Source organism: Parus major, chromosome 1 (genome assembly GCF_001522545.3).
Source record: "Parus major isolate Abel chromosome 1, Parus_major1.1, whole genome shotgun sequence".
NCBI lineage: Eukaryota > Metazoa > Chordata > Aves > Passeriformes > Paridae > Parus > Parus major.
This window is the reverse complement of record NC_031768.1, coordinates 80,607,637-80,624,161: the sequence shown is the minus strand read 5'-3', so window position 1 is coordinate 80,624,161 and position 16,525 is coordinate 80,607,637.

The following is a 16,525-nucleotide window of genomic DNA, read 5'->3' as shown; positions in this document are numbered from 1 at the left end:
AATGCCAATGAAATACTCTTTAAGCTTACCAGAGAATGAATCTCTGACATATAAAGCAGAATTGTATAGCGTCTATTCTTCTACGGCATTATCTTTCCTCTCACGAAATGAATTGAGCTGCAGTTATAAACTTTCATTGTAGTGATTTTCAAATCAGATACCTTGAGAGTTCCTGGCATTGTGCAGCCATTTGTCCCCTGGTTTATTAGATTTTGCACAGACTATATACTATTTAGACTGTTAATTTAAGTTCATTGTGACATGAGAAGCCTAACACAACAGGAGTAATGAGTTTTGCTTGGGATCTCTCTGTACAACAGTGGCTAGAAAAACTGTAAGTGCTGTAGAAGAGTCTGGAGCCAGCTGATTCACAGACAGAATCACTGAGACACATAGATTCAAAAAGACCTAAAATCATCAGGTTCCAACTTTAACCTAACACTGCCATGTCCACCACTCAACCATGTCCCTACAAACTACATCTATATGATTTTCAAATACCTTCACGGATGGTGAGTGAACCACTTACTGGGAAGCCTATTCCAGTGCTTGATCACCTTTCAGTGGAGAAATTTTTCCTAGTTTCTAATCTGAACCTCCCCTGGTGCAACTTGAGGCTGTTTCCTCTAGTCCTGTCACTTGTTACTTGGTAGAAGAGACCATCTCCCACCTTACCACAGCCGCCTTTCAGGCAGCTGTAGAGAGCAATAAGGTCTCCCCTGAGCCTCCTTTTCTCCAGGCTAAACACACACAGCTCCCTCAGCCACCCTTCATCAGACTTGTGCTCCAGACCCTTCCCCAGCTCTGCTGCTCTTCTCTGGACACGCTCCAGCCCCTCAATGTATTTCTTGTAGTGAGGGACCCAAAACTGAACACAGGATTTGAGGTGTCGCCTCACCAGTGCCCAGTACAGGGGACAGTCACTGCCGTGGTCCTGCTGGGATTTGAAGACGCCACGAGGATCTTTGTGCCAACCTTCCTCAAGTGCAAGCAATTACATACTTGATGTTTAATCCACAAGGATTCACAAAAGTCTGTTTTGGATGCAGCAGCCACAGATTCCTTCTGTTCACCTCTAACAGACATAAGACCCAATATTACAGAGAGAATGCCACAGATCACATGCTGCCATAAAATAGCAGGTCCCTGCAAGGAGAGAACAAGCCTCTCTGGTCTTAAAAATCCTTATTACTGCAGCCTGTCCCATGCAGTAAAGTTCAGAGTTTTTTTAAAAATATGAGTAGGATTAATGCAGCTGTGCTAACTCCATATTTTCTCACACACATTACAGATGGGGGGACAGGCAGAGGATTCTTGTTCATGGTCACATAGTCAGACAGTGATGGAGCTGGGAACAGGATCCATACATCCTGGCTGTCAGTCCCTTGCTTACTCTGTCTTCTGTCACTAGGCTGCCTTTGTCACATCTTACTTCCTTGATGTATGCTCTCACGGTCTTATTCAGCAGTGAGAGACTTCACTGTCAGCTGGACAAAAACCTCTGCAGTTATGCAACTAAGGCCTTAATCAGACTCTTGGACCTCTTTCTTGGCTTTTTTAAGTTATAATGATGATAGTTTATACTTACACCTCTTAAAATGAATGCTGAGGATGGAAATAAACATAATTCAGTCAATAAATTCTCCCTTCCTCTCTAATACAAATGGTATCTTTTTGTTGTTCTTATGTTGTTTTACTCCATCTTATTACATATGTCCTAAGCAGTACAGTAACCATGTAGAACAGATACATGATCCTCAGTGACCAAAGAAGAGGACAGAACAGCAAAGACAATGCACTGTTTAACTGCTTAATCAATCTATAGTGATATATAAATACATGTTTTAATTGTATGTGTGAAAAGGCAGAGTTTAAGAATAGCTATTTTTGAACTTTACAAAATGAGGAAATAATACCAGGTTGTGCATAAGTGAATGTGGATGCTAAATGCAAAAAGCAAGCAGGGAACAGAGCCCCTGTGAAACTAAGTCACACAAGCTTCTCACTCTGGCCTGAGAAAGCATAAGAAGGAAACCAAACAATCCTTGGTAAAGGACAACAATCTTTGTGTCGCTCTATTTGGAACGGCGAGAAGAACGATACAGACTTTCTTGTGAGTTGAACAGGAGAGTTCCTCCAAGGTTTATTACCTCAGATCTTCTTTTATAGAACGATACGTGAAAAGTACAGAAAAGTAAAACTCTTATTGGTCAGTAAACTAGCACATCACCATCATTGGTCAGTGGGGTTCACCACCCCTCCACCTTCTCTTGCAAGAAAACAAGAAACTGACAAACAGCACCTGCAAGGCTGTTTTCTATTTCTGAGGATTGTTTTAATTCCTCCTTATGAACTCCCAGGCCACTTTCCCAGGTGAGACTGAAAAAATGATGCAGCCTGCTTTTCCACAGGCACTGTGCTCCCTGCTTCTGCTCATATTTAGCATCCATACCTTTGCAGGTGTTGTTTAGGATCCTTGTTGTTTACTTCCAAGAAACAGTCAAGGGGTGGTGTTTCAATTAACCAATGATGGTGATGTGTTGTTTTAATGACCAAAGACAGTTTTACCTCTTGGACCTTCTTGAGCATGTCTATAAATGAAGATCAAAGACAATAAATCTTACTCTCTTAGACAATGCAGCTAAGACAGTCATGTTGTACTTCTCGCCGTTCCTAATATAGTGCAACAAGTGAACATTCTGAAAATTATTTCAGAGCCAGATAAAACTGGATATCATAAGAAAAATATCATAAAGAAACCTGCATGCCTACATGCAAAGCATTTCTCCACTCATCTTCTACAACCGAGCAGTTGTAATCCCTTCATTTTTTGAATCTCATTCATCTAAGAAGGCTTACTAATGTTAGGTGGAGCAGTCTGCAAGTGCTATATTTATATAATGCTCTTCATACTCATCCCTATCCTCAAAGGATATCTTCCTTAGCAGGCAAGTCTCCAATAAGAACTGTAGTACGAGTAAGGACTGGAAGAATTCATTTGTTGAAGATTTCTCAGGCTCTTAGAGAAACTGGTGCTGGTAGGGTACAGACCCCCTTAGAAATCTGCTTTAACTTGACTGGCCTCTGTATAATTGTATAAACTCTGCCATTAACAATCAGGAGCTATCAAGTGAAACTGCAACCATGGCCTCCTGGTGAAATCAGCTCATTAGTGCTGTATCCAAAAGCGTGCCTCCTTTAAACTCTTTGGGAGAGGGAAAACACCAGCACAAAATTTCCGAGCGATAACCAGTTCACAGAGGGCAGCAGCCTCTCACTGACCTTTGCTGTGCATCCAGTTATGCATGACAGAGCTCTTCAGAGCTCTATTGGTGAAGTACAGGACTGATAAGCAAAGTAAACAGCTGAAAGTGAGAAGTAGCTTGAAAGGTCAGCTGCAGAACAGGTACAGATGTACTCAGCTGCTGACATGCTTTCCTACCTTGGGCAGAGCTCTCAGTCTTGATGCCATTCAAAAAAAATGTGTGTAAAGTCAGTTTTGCAGAGACCTATGCAATTTTTAAAAAGTGACAGGCTTCAAATCATGTGGCATAAAAACATGTTATTTCCATAAGTAAAGCAGAAATGTTTGCTGGTTTTCTCATTAAGTGCTCTTTTTCAGCAATACAAAGCTTTTCAAAATTTTTGTCTGTTCACCTCCAAAAAAAGCTTTCAAAAAGCCTTTGGGTATGATTTTAGGAGACTTTGAGTCTTTTACACATCTCAAAATAAAGGAGGGCTAACATTTTTTAAGTCAATGGGCCTATATTTTTGACTGATAGAAATCAACATAGCTTTTATTGACATTTCTTTTCACACCAGCAGAATCTTAGCACCCTTATATCACTGACCTTATCTCTTCATTCCTAACAAGCAGCATTTCTCCTGAGTGCTTGTAGTTAGGAGTACCTATTTATTTGAGATACAAAAACCAGAAAGTAGGAAATTAACACTTTAAAAGGCCATTTAATAAAAATACAGGAAAACTTGCACTGCTAAAAGTAAATTGTTTTTGATGGTTCACTGAAATAAACCTCTCAGATACTCTGCTGAGAAGATTTGACAGTTTGGGTAATAGACTTTATTTCATGGAACCTGAATGCATGAGACAGCTGTAGAAAGGAATTTTAATCAGTGTGTTCATTTTCTAATCAAAGCTGCTGCCCATCATTAAAAATAGTGGCCTGCCAAGCTCCAGCTGAAGCCCAGCTTTGCACTGAAGCTGCTGGGAGCTGGGCAGACATGTGCTTCTGCTGACTCTGCACTGAGAAATCAACTTCTGGCAAAGGAGGTGGACAGCAGCTGGCTCTGCTGATGTTGTAAACTTCTGCAGCCCAAGTTGCCAACCCTGTGTGTCAGAGAGGGGTGTTGTTTTTGGTTTTGGCTTTTTTTTTTTTTTTTTTAAGAGGAGGGAGAAGACAGCAATTATAACATTGAACCAGGCAGAAATGAGTTTGGGTTGGGTTTTTTTTTGGAAATAGACATTCTTTAGGCCACAGTGGGGAATTGTGACATTGCAAAGGGGATGAATGAATTAGTAGGCAAAGTAAGAGGAGTCCTTGTAGCTGTGAAGTGCAAATGCTGGCAGCATACCCATACAGGCTATTGGATCCATGCAGAAGTCTAGGAGGCTTCCAGAGGCTTTTCAACCCATGGAAAATGCCACATATGAAAGTTAATTCCTTATGAATTGCCATTTAATACAAAGGGAAAACATAAATCATTGTAATGGTGAACGTAATTTATGCCATAATGAATCTTAAATGATGAACTAATTTGTGTTGCTTCTAAATTAAGAGGGAAGGAAATAGCCACAGGCCCATCCCTAGGGAGCTCAGACTAACTCCACTAACACCTATTGGCATATGCAATGCTGATGAATAAGCTCATTCTCTAGAGCTGAGTGGAGACAATCCATCACTGATACAGAGAAATCTGCAAGCAGCAAAGATTGCAGTGAGCCATTTATAAGTGAGGAGACGCTTCCCAGGAATCACAGAAGGCAATTTGATAACAAAATGACTGGTGTCCAAAACTCATATCTAAATCAGTGAAAGCCCTGTCTGTTTCCCGACATCACTAGAGACAGCAATGGAAAGAATCAGAGGGAAGAAAGGTAGAGAGATTCCAAGTCCAAAGTACATGCACAAGTTATAGATAACCTCTAAATTCTGAAGACCTGTTAAAATCCAAACATTTCCATACATCATGCACCTAGCAGCAGTGTGTGGGTGGAAAGTATGCAGCAGTGCATATTTCACTGAAATGGAGCTGTGAATGTCAACATGGACAGCTCCTAAGAACCCTCTCTTTTGTCACTACAGCACAATATGTAAGAGTTCAGTGCAGGGAGCAGCTGAGGGTTAGTGGGACAGATTCTCAAAACTGAACCACCAGAATAATAAAGAGGAAATGGATACCATCTTTTTATCACAAGACAAACTATCACTTGCACAAGTGTCAAGTTGCCATTGCTGTGTAATAAAAAATCGTATAACACAGCAAAATGAATAAAGGACCTTTGAAGCCCAAAATTATACAAAATGCTCCTAAGACATTAGATGTTGTTTAACTGCTGAAAACAGGAGGGATAATTTAAATGAGCAGAGCCTAATCTTGAGCAAACAGAGAAAGATATCACCAGAGGCCACTTTCTCCCATCCTAAGATAAGCACGTAAGGGGTTGTGAATCACCAGCTGGGAAGTGCCTGACTCCTTTCATCCTAAAGAGTGGAGGTGTATCTTTAAGTGCTGTCTAATATTTAAACAGATAAAACAAACTAGGATTAACCCTTAGAATCCACCTGTTATGAGCCCAATTTGTATGCCTTGTTCACTACAGTTTGTAAACTGTTTATAAACAGTTTATAAACATTTTTCTTTTGTTGAAGCTGGCTGCCTGCATTACTGGGTATTCACATCAGTGTTCTCTGGGAAAAGCCAAACTTCCCTGCAGCGAGAGAAGGGTCTCTACTGACATCTAACTTCCAGTTAGATGCTGTATCTGTAGCAGTGGCATCTTGAAAACCGAAGGATTAAATCTGAAAAAGAAAGTCAACATGTGTGCTGGAAGGAAGGTGGAAGAGAAGATGAAGTACAGAAGCAAAATTGTTTTGGAGTACTAAATGTGCTGGAGGCTCTGGTATGACAGTCTGTGTACCAACAGCCATAACTAAAAGTGCAGACATATCTTTGCAGCCTGCCAGGCTTCTCCCCCGTCCCAGCACAGGCAGATACAAGAGACCTTCCCCTTCCCACTCACATTCTCTAAACCTGGATGCTTATTGACACTTGGCTGTATTTCAGAGCCTGTGTGAGTCACTGAGCAAGGGTTTATTACTCATTGCTGAGCAATAGATCAGGAATTAGGAGCTCCAGGGTTCATGTGTCTGTGGTCACTGTGTATGTGAAGTTAAATAGGGCAGGTTTGTCTGGGAACCCTTTGAGTCATCCCTGGGAACCTTCCAAGTCATCCCTCTTTTCCTTTTATTTATCTATTTATTTATTTATTTATTTACTTAGTTTTCAACAGGGTTCAGGGACAGGGTGTTCCTGCTTTCTGGGTTATTTTGTTACCCAAGGGTGAGCAAGAAGACAAACTGTGCAAGAAAATGGATTTTATTCATTGTGGGAAAGTCAGTGTATACGGGGGGAAAAAATGTGTTCCACATTCTCTCCACATGATGAATTTAAGATTCATGTGGAGATAAACCAAAAATACCCATGAAACAGCTTTGGTTTTTGATTTTCATTTCCACAGGAGATTCCCAGAGTTGTTTGTTTGAAATAAACAACATAAAAGGAGACCCTCTGCCCACTCTCTGATGTGAAGCAATTAATGGCTGGATCAGCATTTCCACTCTTAATTCTGCTTTTCATATGGTTTGTTTTAAAAATGTGCTCCAGTCATGAACTTACCATGTAATAATACTTTGCATTTAGAAAAGTCTTTCATCTGAACAGCACAAACTGCTTTGGAAATGTTAGTAAATTAGTATTCACACTAGCATGAGAAATACAGAGTTTTTTTTCCAAGAGAAACTGAGGCATTTGGGGTGAGACACCCTAGTGACATTTTATATGGTGATATTACAGAGTATCAGAAACCCAGATTTGTGTTCATTAAGTCTGATAATCACTTGAACCCATCACTTTTTTGATGTCCTACTTAAAAACAATCTTTCTCATTTTCATACTGAGAAGAAATTTTAAACAGTTACTTCACTAATTTTTTTCTACATGGCTAAATGTAAGTTTAGGATATGAGGTAATAATAAATAATAGATTGTAAAAAAATATCTTGTATGTATAATCCTCATGAATGATTAAGACCTCATTGATGAAACAGAGGAAGTCACCTGCTGTTGTTCTGCAGTCATCTTATGGATGTCGAGCATCAAATACTACCAGCACACCACATCTGCACTGCAGCATCTGCAACTGATAATGAAGATGGGAAGAACTGTAAATTATACTTACCTGGGACAGAATTTTCCCTTGGTCTCATGATCACTGAGGATCACAAGGAGAGTCTGGATGGGGTTAAGTCTAGGTACTTTGGACAAGTAATTTACACTCTAAATTTCCAAAACTGAGTAAACAGTTCTTGTCCATTACAGGCGAGATGTTCATTTCCAAAGGCACTGTAAGCTTCCAAAGGCACTTCCCTCTTTTCATTGACTATACAGACCATGGGGGTTCTGAGGTTCTGACTTTTAAAAGATTACTTAGCTGGATACAATTCAGGGTACCATTTGGTTGCTTCCATTAAGAAGATTGGATGCATGTCTCCTTATGATGTTCTGCAAAAATTGCAGTGGGATCTACAATGCCTAAGTCTCTCCTACTGATTTCAGCACTACATGTGAAAATCATATTTTTACAGCATGAGAAGAAACTCTAAAAGTATCATTTGTTTCTTTCCTTGCTCATTTTGCTTAGGTAGAACAGCTGCTAAGATGTTCTGTGCTGTGGCAGACAAGATTATCCAACCATACCCTGCATGATGTGACTAAGCCTGTGGGTGCTCTGTGTATTATGGGAATGACCTATAAAGAAATGTCAGAAATTACCCTTGTCCTTCACAACCTTATTCCCTGACTTATGGAAGATTGCAGGAGGAGGAAGGGGGGGAAAGGAAAAGAAATTTTATAGGACCCCACAGGATTATAGCTCTATTGAATACCGAAATGAGTAGTTTCAAGTCAAGTAGTTCCAAAAGAGTGAAATATATGAAGGAGGCATAAAACTGATGAAAGGGAGATAAGATGCCTCTCCTGCCCTTGGCACAAAAAGTAGTGTCAGGTTTGGGAAAAGTTGGCAGACAAACAGGAGGAGCTGGAGCTGGAGTTGGGCTATTGAGGACCTAATAATCTCCAGAGTCACAGAATTCACAAAATTAAGGTGGACAGTGGCACTCTGATATCCTACTTTGTTTGTGACATTCAGTTTGACCTTGATACCCAGTTCTGGAACAAGACAATGCCAATACCTTAGCTTAGAAACAAGAGCCCTAAAAAGAAAACTATAGTGGGCTCTATTTGAGGTACTGCAAAAACACACATGGAGGGAGGAGGTAAGTCCTCATTAGTCCTGCTAACTCTGTTTCTCTTTCTGAACATGTTTTTTCCATCAGTTACAACAATTGATCAAATTTCGGTAGTCAAGGACCACCATATCTGCTCCTCTCAGGGTCCAATCTGCAATGGATTAATTACCCATGTTCTGTGCTTAATTGCATAACTAAGAACAAAAACTATCGGTATATTAGTAAGTTTCCATCCAAACAAATAAATTTAAACTTTGTTTTAACCATGAAATACCAGGTTGGCGGGGACCTCAAGGACCATCTGGTCCAACCTGTTCAAATCCCGTGAAGACTTTAATACCACAGTTTGCATATAAACTGGTTCCCTGACCTTTATCAGGAGAAAATGTATTTCAGCTTTGACTCTGGAGAGGCAAGGGTAAGGAAATGGTGTGACTGCTAATAAGCTACTCAGCACTCAACATTTTGAGAGGATTGCAGAGTCATGCATCATCCTAATGACTCTTAAGTGGGGGTGACAGTCCTGCTCCACAGTGTATTGATCACCAGAGCAGCTGCCAAGCAAAACAGCAGCGGTACATCAAATATACATTGAACTCGGCTCTATTTCTTACAGTATCTTGTTCCAGGGTTTGTAACTGAACAACTTGAGGCATGAAATGGTCCTGTTTATATTAACTGTGTGTTCCTTCTGGCGAGCTCTCTGTAACTATGGTGTCAAAATGTTTCCCATCTTCCCACACGTGGCTCTTTCTCCAGTCTCCCGGGATTCCCATTTTTCTGAAGACGACCTGCACCATAACTGAACAGGGTTTTTTTTAGGATCACATGGGAAGCATGTGTCAAAACAGAGGAGTTTCACCTGTCCATCATAGTGGCCTAAGAGCAAAGCCATCTTTCAGTAGGTTCTCAGCTATAATCCTTTTTTCTGCCAGACTGTTAAAATGCTGAGTGCCATAGGTCTTCTGATTGCAAGTGCAGTAACTGCAGATAGAAATAATTCTTGTGGCACTAAACAAGAAACTGGGGAAGCTGCATGCAGTAACAAGAGGTGAGTCTAAACTGATGTATTGCACTGGGCACAGTGGCAGCAAAGGGACTGATGTAGGGACTGTAACAAGGAGGTACATCCCTGCTGCAGACAGGGCTTAGACTTCCATTTTGTGTGGAAGCTTGTTTTGTTGCAGCTTCTTTTTTCTTTTTTGATTAATCTAGGGCCATTGTTGGAGGTATAAAATCCTTTTAACAGATTGCTTAGGGCATGGCCCACTGTGATCAAGGACATTTAGTCCCTGTCATTAAACAGTGCTGCCTTTAATCCCCAGAGGAGAATGACGTTACATACTTTTACGATGTGGCAAATACATATGGCAATGTTCAGATATGGGTTATGAGAGAGTCTTTTACAGGCACAAATGCAAACATATAAAATTGTTCTGAGCAAGGTCAGAATAATTCATGATACATATTCTGGCTCAGCTTGAGGACCATCAATAAAACCTGCATACAGAAAAGAGCAGGCAAGACTAATAAAAAATAGAATAGTTTGTTATGATTTGGTTTAAGAGACCTTTCAGCTGCTATTTTCTCATGCTAATAAACATTGGCCATTACCTGCCCATGTACCTTTGTTTAGCTTGCCATGGACCACACCTCAGAAAAGACACTACAAGAAAGCTTTAGAGGAACTTCCTACAAGGTCATGTAGTGATAGGACAAGTGGGAATGGTTTTAAGCTGAGCGAGGGCAGGTTTAGATTAGATATGGGGAGGAAATTCTTTACTGTAAGGGTGGTGAGGCATGGGCACAGGTGGCCCAGAGAAGCTGTGAATGCCCCATCCCTGGAAGTGTCAAGGCCAGCCTAGATGGATTTTGAGTAACCTGGTGAAGTGAAAGGGTCCCTGACCATGCATAAAGACTTACAGACCACAGCTGTCTGTCTCAAACACTGTGAAGGCCACAGAAGGACTTTGCCATGAGATAAGCAGAGAAGGGAGCAGCAGGATGGCACTAACTCCAGTCCTGGTGGAGGTGAGATCTGGTTAGCACATCCCAGGTAACGCATCCAGACAAAAATTCGCACTGTGAAAAACTGTATAAAAAAGTAACTGCTTGTTGTCATATCACTGGTCAGACAAAGATCACTCTAAGTTATGGGGCAGATGGCATCCGTGACCACCAATGAACAGCAAAGCCCCCTGAATATACCCGGAAACTAGACTGTAAGTTAAGCCACCACAGCAGGAACCTGAGATAAGATAAAGGTGGTACTATTGTCTTGGGTGTTATCTCAGACCTAGGGGAAGGTTAACAAAGTGGGGAGAGAAGAGTGTATCACAGATAATGCAGGATTTATGGCCCACTTGGAAAGCCAGCTCAGCTGAAATCAGCTTGGATAGGGTAAAAGGTAGTTCTAGCAGAGAGAGATTGCAACCCCCAACTCACAGATCAGCATCCCAAGAAACTGACTGACCTCAAAAAAAGAGAAAGGCAGGGCATGTGGACTAATTAGAATTAGAAGTGAGGGACTAATTTAACCAATAGAAAATAGAACCGTGTAGCCAATGACCCTTTGTTTGCTAAGGTGTATAAAGAGTGAATAAAAAGTTTTGAATGACTTTGAGACCACCACCATGAAGAAATTCAGGGTGAAGAAGGATGAACAGGACAGGATGCTGCTGGATCCATGGGTTGAGACTACCTGCTATTTGATCCCTCTCTCTTTCTTCTCACTCTTTTATTTTTTTCTCTCTCTCTACCTCACATTTATTGTTAAATAAAATTGTATTACGGACTTCCACATATGGTCTTGTTTTCACCTTAATTCGGTCAGAGGCATCTCTCAGCAGTTGGATATTAATACCATGGCAGGAAGTTTGAAGCTAGATGATCTTTAACAGCCCAGTCCAAACCATTGTATGATTCTATATGAAAAGGATGTTTGTGTGGACACTCAACGGTCTGTGAGAACCAAGCCAGATTTGGTATTTTATATCCACACCCAGAAGAATTACATTGAGTCACTTCTCTTTGTCAAAACTTAGTTTCAAAACACAGTCTTGTTTATAAACTATTCCTTTTTAAGGCTGATTAAGAGCATTAGATGTCTCTGGGTAGTTTTAACTATTATTTTATTTGTCTGATAAGAGTCCTACTTGAATATTTGAGACTTATCCTGGGGAGCACACTAACAGGGTACGGTCGCATCAACATCTGACTGGAAGGTTCACTAGCTGTGAACTTACAAAACCTCAGCTATTTTGTGGAAATAGCCCTTTGCACGCTTGATCCCCCGGCGCCAGGGAACAAGCTCCCTGGATCAGACCACATTGACCATGGAGTATGCTCCAGCAGTTACCGGGATGCTCCAGCAGTTACCGGATGCTCTGTGAACCCACATCCCAATTAACCCCTCAAGAACATGTTCACAGGCCTAAGCACAAGACATTTAATCTGCAGCATACAGTAACAGGCACTCTTCAGCATCAGGTAGAGAATGTTCTTGTCATGTGAGAGATTTTGGATGTTAACAGAGGGTGGGAGCAATGGCTTTGCCAGTGAGTGGGTTTTGAGACCAGCTTTAAAGGAAGAGAAGATTCTTAAGAGTGCTGAAAGCCTGAAAAGCAATGATTTTTTTCCCCCTCCAAATAACAAACAAAGCTGAGACCACAGAGTCTGCCCATCCTGAGTCCCTAGGATACCGGAGGGAGATGATGAGTGATTAGAAACAGCTGAAATAATATTTTAAACCTCTATTAATTAATCCTGTAGCAATCCCACTGTCTTCAGAACTTCCTTTGACAGGAAATTTTCCTTCCATTCTCTGAAGGCTGGAGACCATTTTTTTCTTATTATTATATGTAAAAAACGAGTTTTAAAATTAATTTGTAAGAGTGCCCTGAGTGATGCTGTAGCTACCAAACAATCCTGCAAACGTGAAGAACCACCACAGAGTGTTAAACAACTCACTCCACCTATAGGAAACAGCCTGTAGTGCATAAACATGCCCCCAGGCACCATCACATCTGTGTTCCCACTGCCAGGTATCCAGCTTGGCAGGACACCAACGTTTGGCTTCTGAAAACAAACCTGTGACAGCAGCAGGAGGCTGTCACAGGGCTCTCTCCCACAACTAATCTTAGTCGTCTTCCAAAGCTGGGGCTGAGAAGCAGCCTTTGAAGAGGTGCCAACAAGGAGAATTTTCCTAACTATCCTACAGGGCGAGTCTGCACCTCAGGGTGTGTGTGTATGGATCTCATCAGTGCTACTGCACAGCTAGGACACCTAGGAATGGTAGTGCTGAAAACCCCAACAATTCAAGACCCTCATCTGCAACAAAAAGAGGCAGGAACACACATGAAATAGGTGTTAATTGTGTTGCTCTTGCTCTTCATAACACTGACTCATTCCTTCCATCTTGACAGGCTATATCCGGAAAAACAGCTGTCAGTGGTGGCTGGTGCTGCCTGCAATCCTGGCAGAGATAGAGCAAGACAGATCACACCTGTTTGTATAGGTGTAAAAAGGCCAACACTGAGAAACAATCAAGATGGAAGAAGGCCTTTTTGTTTACTCTGCAAAGCTGTTTGAGAAGTGGGCATGTGCTATTCTGCCTTTTCCACCTTTCCTCCTGGACTACTTTGTCCCTGGGACAGGTTCCAGTCTTCCCGACACGGAAATAGGAACACGGGGGCAGTGTAAGTAAGCTGGCCTTGTATCTGTGAGTTCTGCTTGCACTAAGCTTGCTTCACTCTTGAGTGTGTCAGCTACGTGTGTCTCATCTGGGAAAGCCCGAGGATTTCTCTGAGGCTCTGACACAAAACTCACATGGGAATAATTTCCTAAACCAGAGCCACAACTTCATAGTGGAACTCCACACAAAGAGGCAAAGAGTGCTGGGAAGAAATGCTGGGGTCAGGAGTGGTAACTCAAAGATGCAGCTGATGACAAGAGAAGGGAAGAGAGTTCCAAGAAGCTTTAAAGAGTGAACCTCATCTATCAAAACAATTTGCTGCTGTCCTGCTCTTGGGACAACCTAACTCAAATGCCTGAGATGAGACTGGCAATTAAGTGTGGTGACCTCTGAAAGCTTATGGGGTATAAAGCAGCATGTGGGAGAAGGATGCTATCCCTTCCCATTACACAGTGTTTTTTCCATGACCATGTAGGAAGCTGTGGCAGAGCTGGACCTTGGACATGGTCTGAGGAGCCCCAGCAGCCACAGCCATCCCTGTTGGCTGGTTGAAGACGCTGCACTTCTCTCATTGACCTGAACAAGGCCTGAACGTCACAAATGTCCAAAAGGCAGAAGCGTTAAACTGGTATTATCTCATAGAGTGAAACAAAAAGAAGCACAAACATAGAATCAAATAAATCAGTGGGATTTTTAACATTTATAAAAAAATAAAAGTGACCCAAAAACCCGAACATACTCAGTCCCAGCTCCCACCAGAACGTGCTGCAGTGTGTTCACCTTTACCCGCAGGGAAGGGATGGGAGAACAAATACCAAATGCCAGATGTTTTATTGCATAATGTATTACTGGAAAATGGAATAAGGATGAATATATAGATCAGTAGCAAAATAAGTAATAAAGTAATAAAAGAATTCACTCTCATGCAAGAAGCACAATAATTATGCATAGGAACCAGAGGAAACTCCATCCCTTGCCAGAGTTTCAGCTAGACTTGAGAGTACACACATCAGGAATATGCCTGGGAAAATGATAAATCATGTTATCTGGACCACTTTACCATCTCTAAAAAAACACCATACTAAAGAAAATTCTAGTTTAATACATTCAATTCAAAAATGGGCTGGTTTATTACTTGGTAAGATAACTTGGCAGAAGCCGACTGACTTATTTATTCACTTGAACATTTTCCTATGTTAGATAAGAATTAAGAAAATACGTTTTTTAGCTCATTGAAGAAAAAAATATTTACTTTTATAGTGACTGCTCCTCTTCTTCCAAAGACTAGAACTCATTGTAAAACAGGCCTATGATTGATCTCTTGGTGTGAATCTACATGTATTTGCCTGGGGCACAAACTCCTACCAGATGGAACCTGAACTCTATCACAGAGTTCTGTGAAACCAACAGCTAAACAGGGAATCTCCTGTGCTTCAGTGGCTGCTTTCTCTAAGCCACATGTTCATTCATGCAGTAAAATTTTAAGTAACTATAGCTTGCACATCTGTTCTGAGAGACTTCAGGGTAATGGAACCAGCAAGTACTGAGATTACATTTTAACAGATGCTTTCCTGGTTTCCTGTGCCACCTACCTCTAAAGAGCAAGGTCCATGGCACTCTTTAAACCCTAAGATATGATTTACACAGAGGCAAACAGCTTGGTGCAGTATAGACAGTCTTTCATCAGAACTGCTGAAAGTCTTTGGTTATTTTCCTCACCTCTACTTTTCTCCATGCCTTGATCCTTCTTACTGTTTCCTGACTCCAGCATCACTATTTGAATATATCATGAAACCACACACTGAGCCTGAAACTATTTCTAGAGAAATGTTTGTGATACCTATGGAGAAAGGATATGGCCACAACAGGATGGTGAGAGATGCCTGGAAGAAGGTATGGAGAGTTAAAAAAAAGACAGATAAAGGTACAGAAAGTAAGTTTCTACATAATGTCTTGATGAAAGCAGTAGAAACACCTTAAAAAGGAGTACGGTATTGGAAGTGCTAATACAGAGAGCCAGTGCAAGCAAGTGGACAAAGACCTCTCAATTGAGATATTTCTAACAGCTTCATCCTATAGCTAGGGAAAGAGAAGGAAAAGGGAAGGACAGACTTAGGTAATGGTAATACTAAGGGCTTTATCACCTGGGCATCCTTGCACAGAAGATAAAGTTCATGGTTTCATGCTGTAGAACAGTACTGAAGCATTGAACTTTGGGGTTTGGGAGGGAAAATAGGGTTGCCATTTCAAGCATCCAAACCAGAGTGCAGGCATGCAACAAGAGTAACACATGTCTGTGTTACTACAGCTTGATGAATAACTGTCCATCAGCTGTACACACCAATATAAAACAACTTCACCTTTCATATCTGCCAGCCAAAACGTGTGAACCAACCCTGAGATGAAGGTGGATCCTTCCCAAAGCACTGTGAGAGGAATTTCAGCAAATGTATGTTAATTGTTACCCAGACAGGCTTAAAAAAACCTGAGATGCATCTTATTGGACCGATGGCAAAGTCACAGTATTCACACTGCTTTTATTCAGATAGTCATATAAATTACCATGGTTTTGGGACTGATAGTCTGCAGTCAGTTGCTTCCCCATATATTTTGTGGACTTTCCTTATAAGACACACTGAAAAACTGCCCAAAGTTATTTTTCCTTTCTTGGACCCCGTATTAAAAAGAAATATGAATATTATAAAACTGCCCTGGGAAAAAGAGAGAGGGCTGAGTTTCATACTAATAGCTACAGGGTTCTTTTTTAATCCAAGCCCAGATGACAAGGCATCCCTTGTGTATTACAAAACACTCCATGTAAATAAACCGTAAGCCTCTTAGGTGGAGGAGGAGTTAGGGACTGCTAACCTTTGCCTTTAGGGTATCTGCACTGAGTAGTTTAGGAACCTCCCTTTTTTTCTGTGCTGCAGGCAGATGTTTGAGTTCAGCTAAGCCATTCCAGCAGATATTTCCCAACATTCATGTACTTTACAGATTCCCTCCAACTTAAGCAAGCAGTCTTTGGCATTGCTGGTGTATGGTGAGATCACTCATCCAACTCTGTTAGTAAGGGACTAGTAAAATTGTAGGGGACAAAGCCAAGAAAGCAGCTAAGTGTCACTAGGCCTTTTTTAAACATGCTCATTCAGTTTATGATGCAGAAGTAGTTTTAAAAATCATCATTGCATCCACTGTTTCTCAGTTTAGGGAAACACCAAAGCTGCAGGATGCCCAGTAGTAACCTTTCTCATAGCTAAATAAAACCTTGTGTTTACATGGCACTT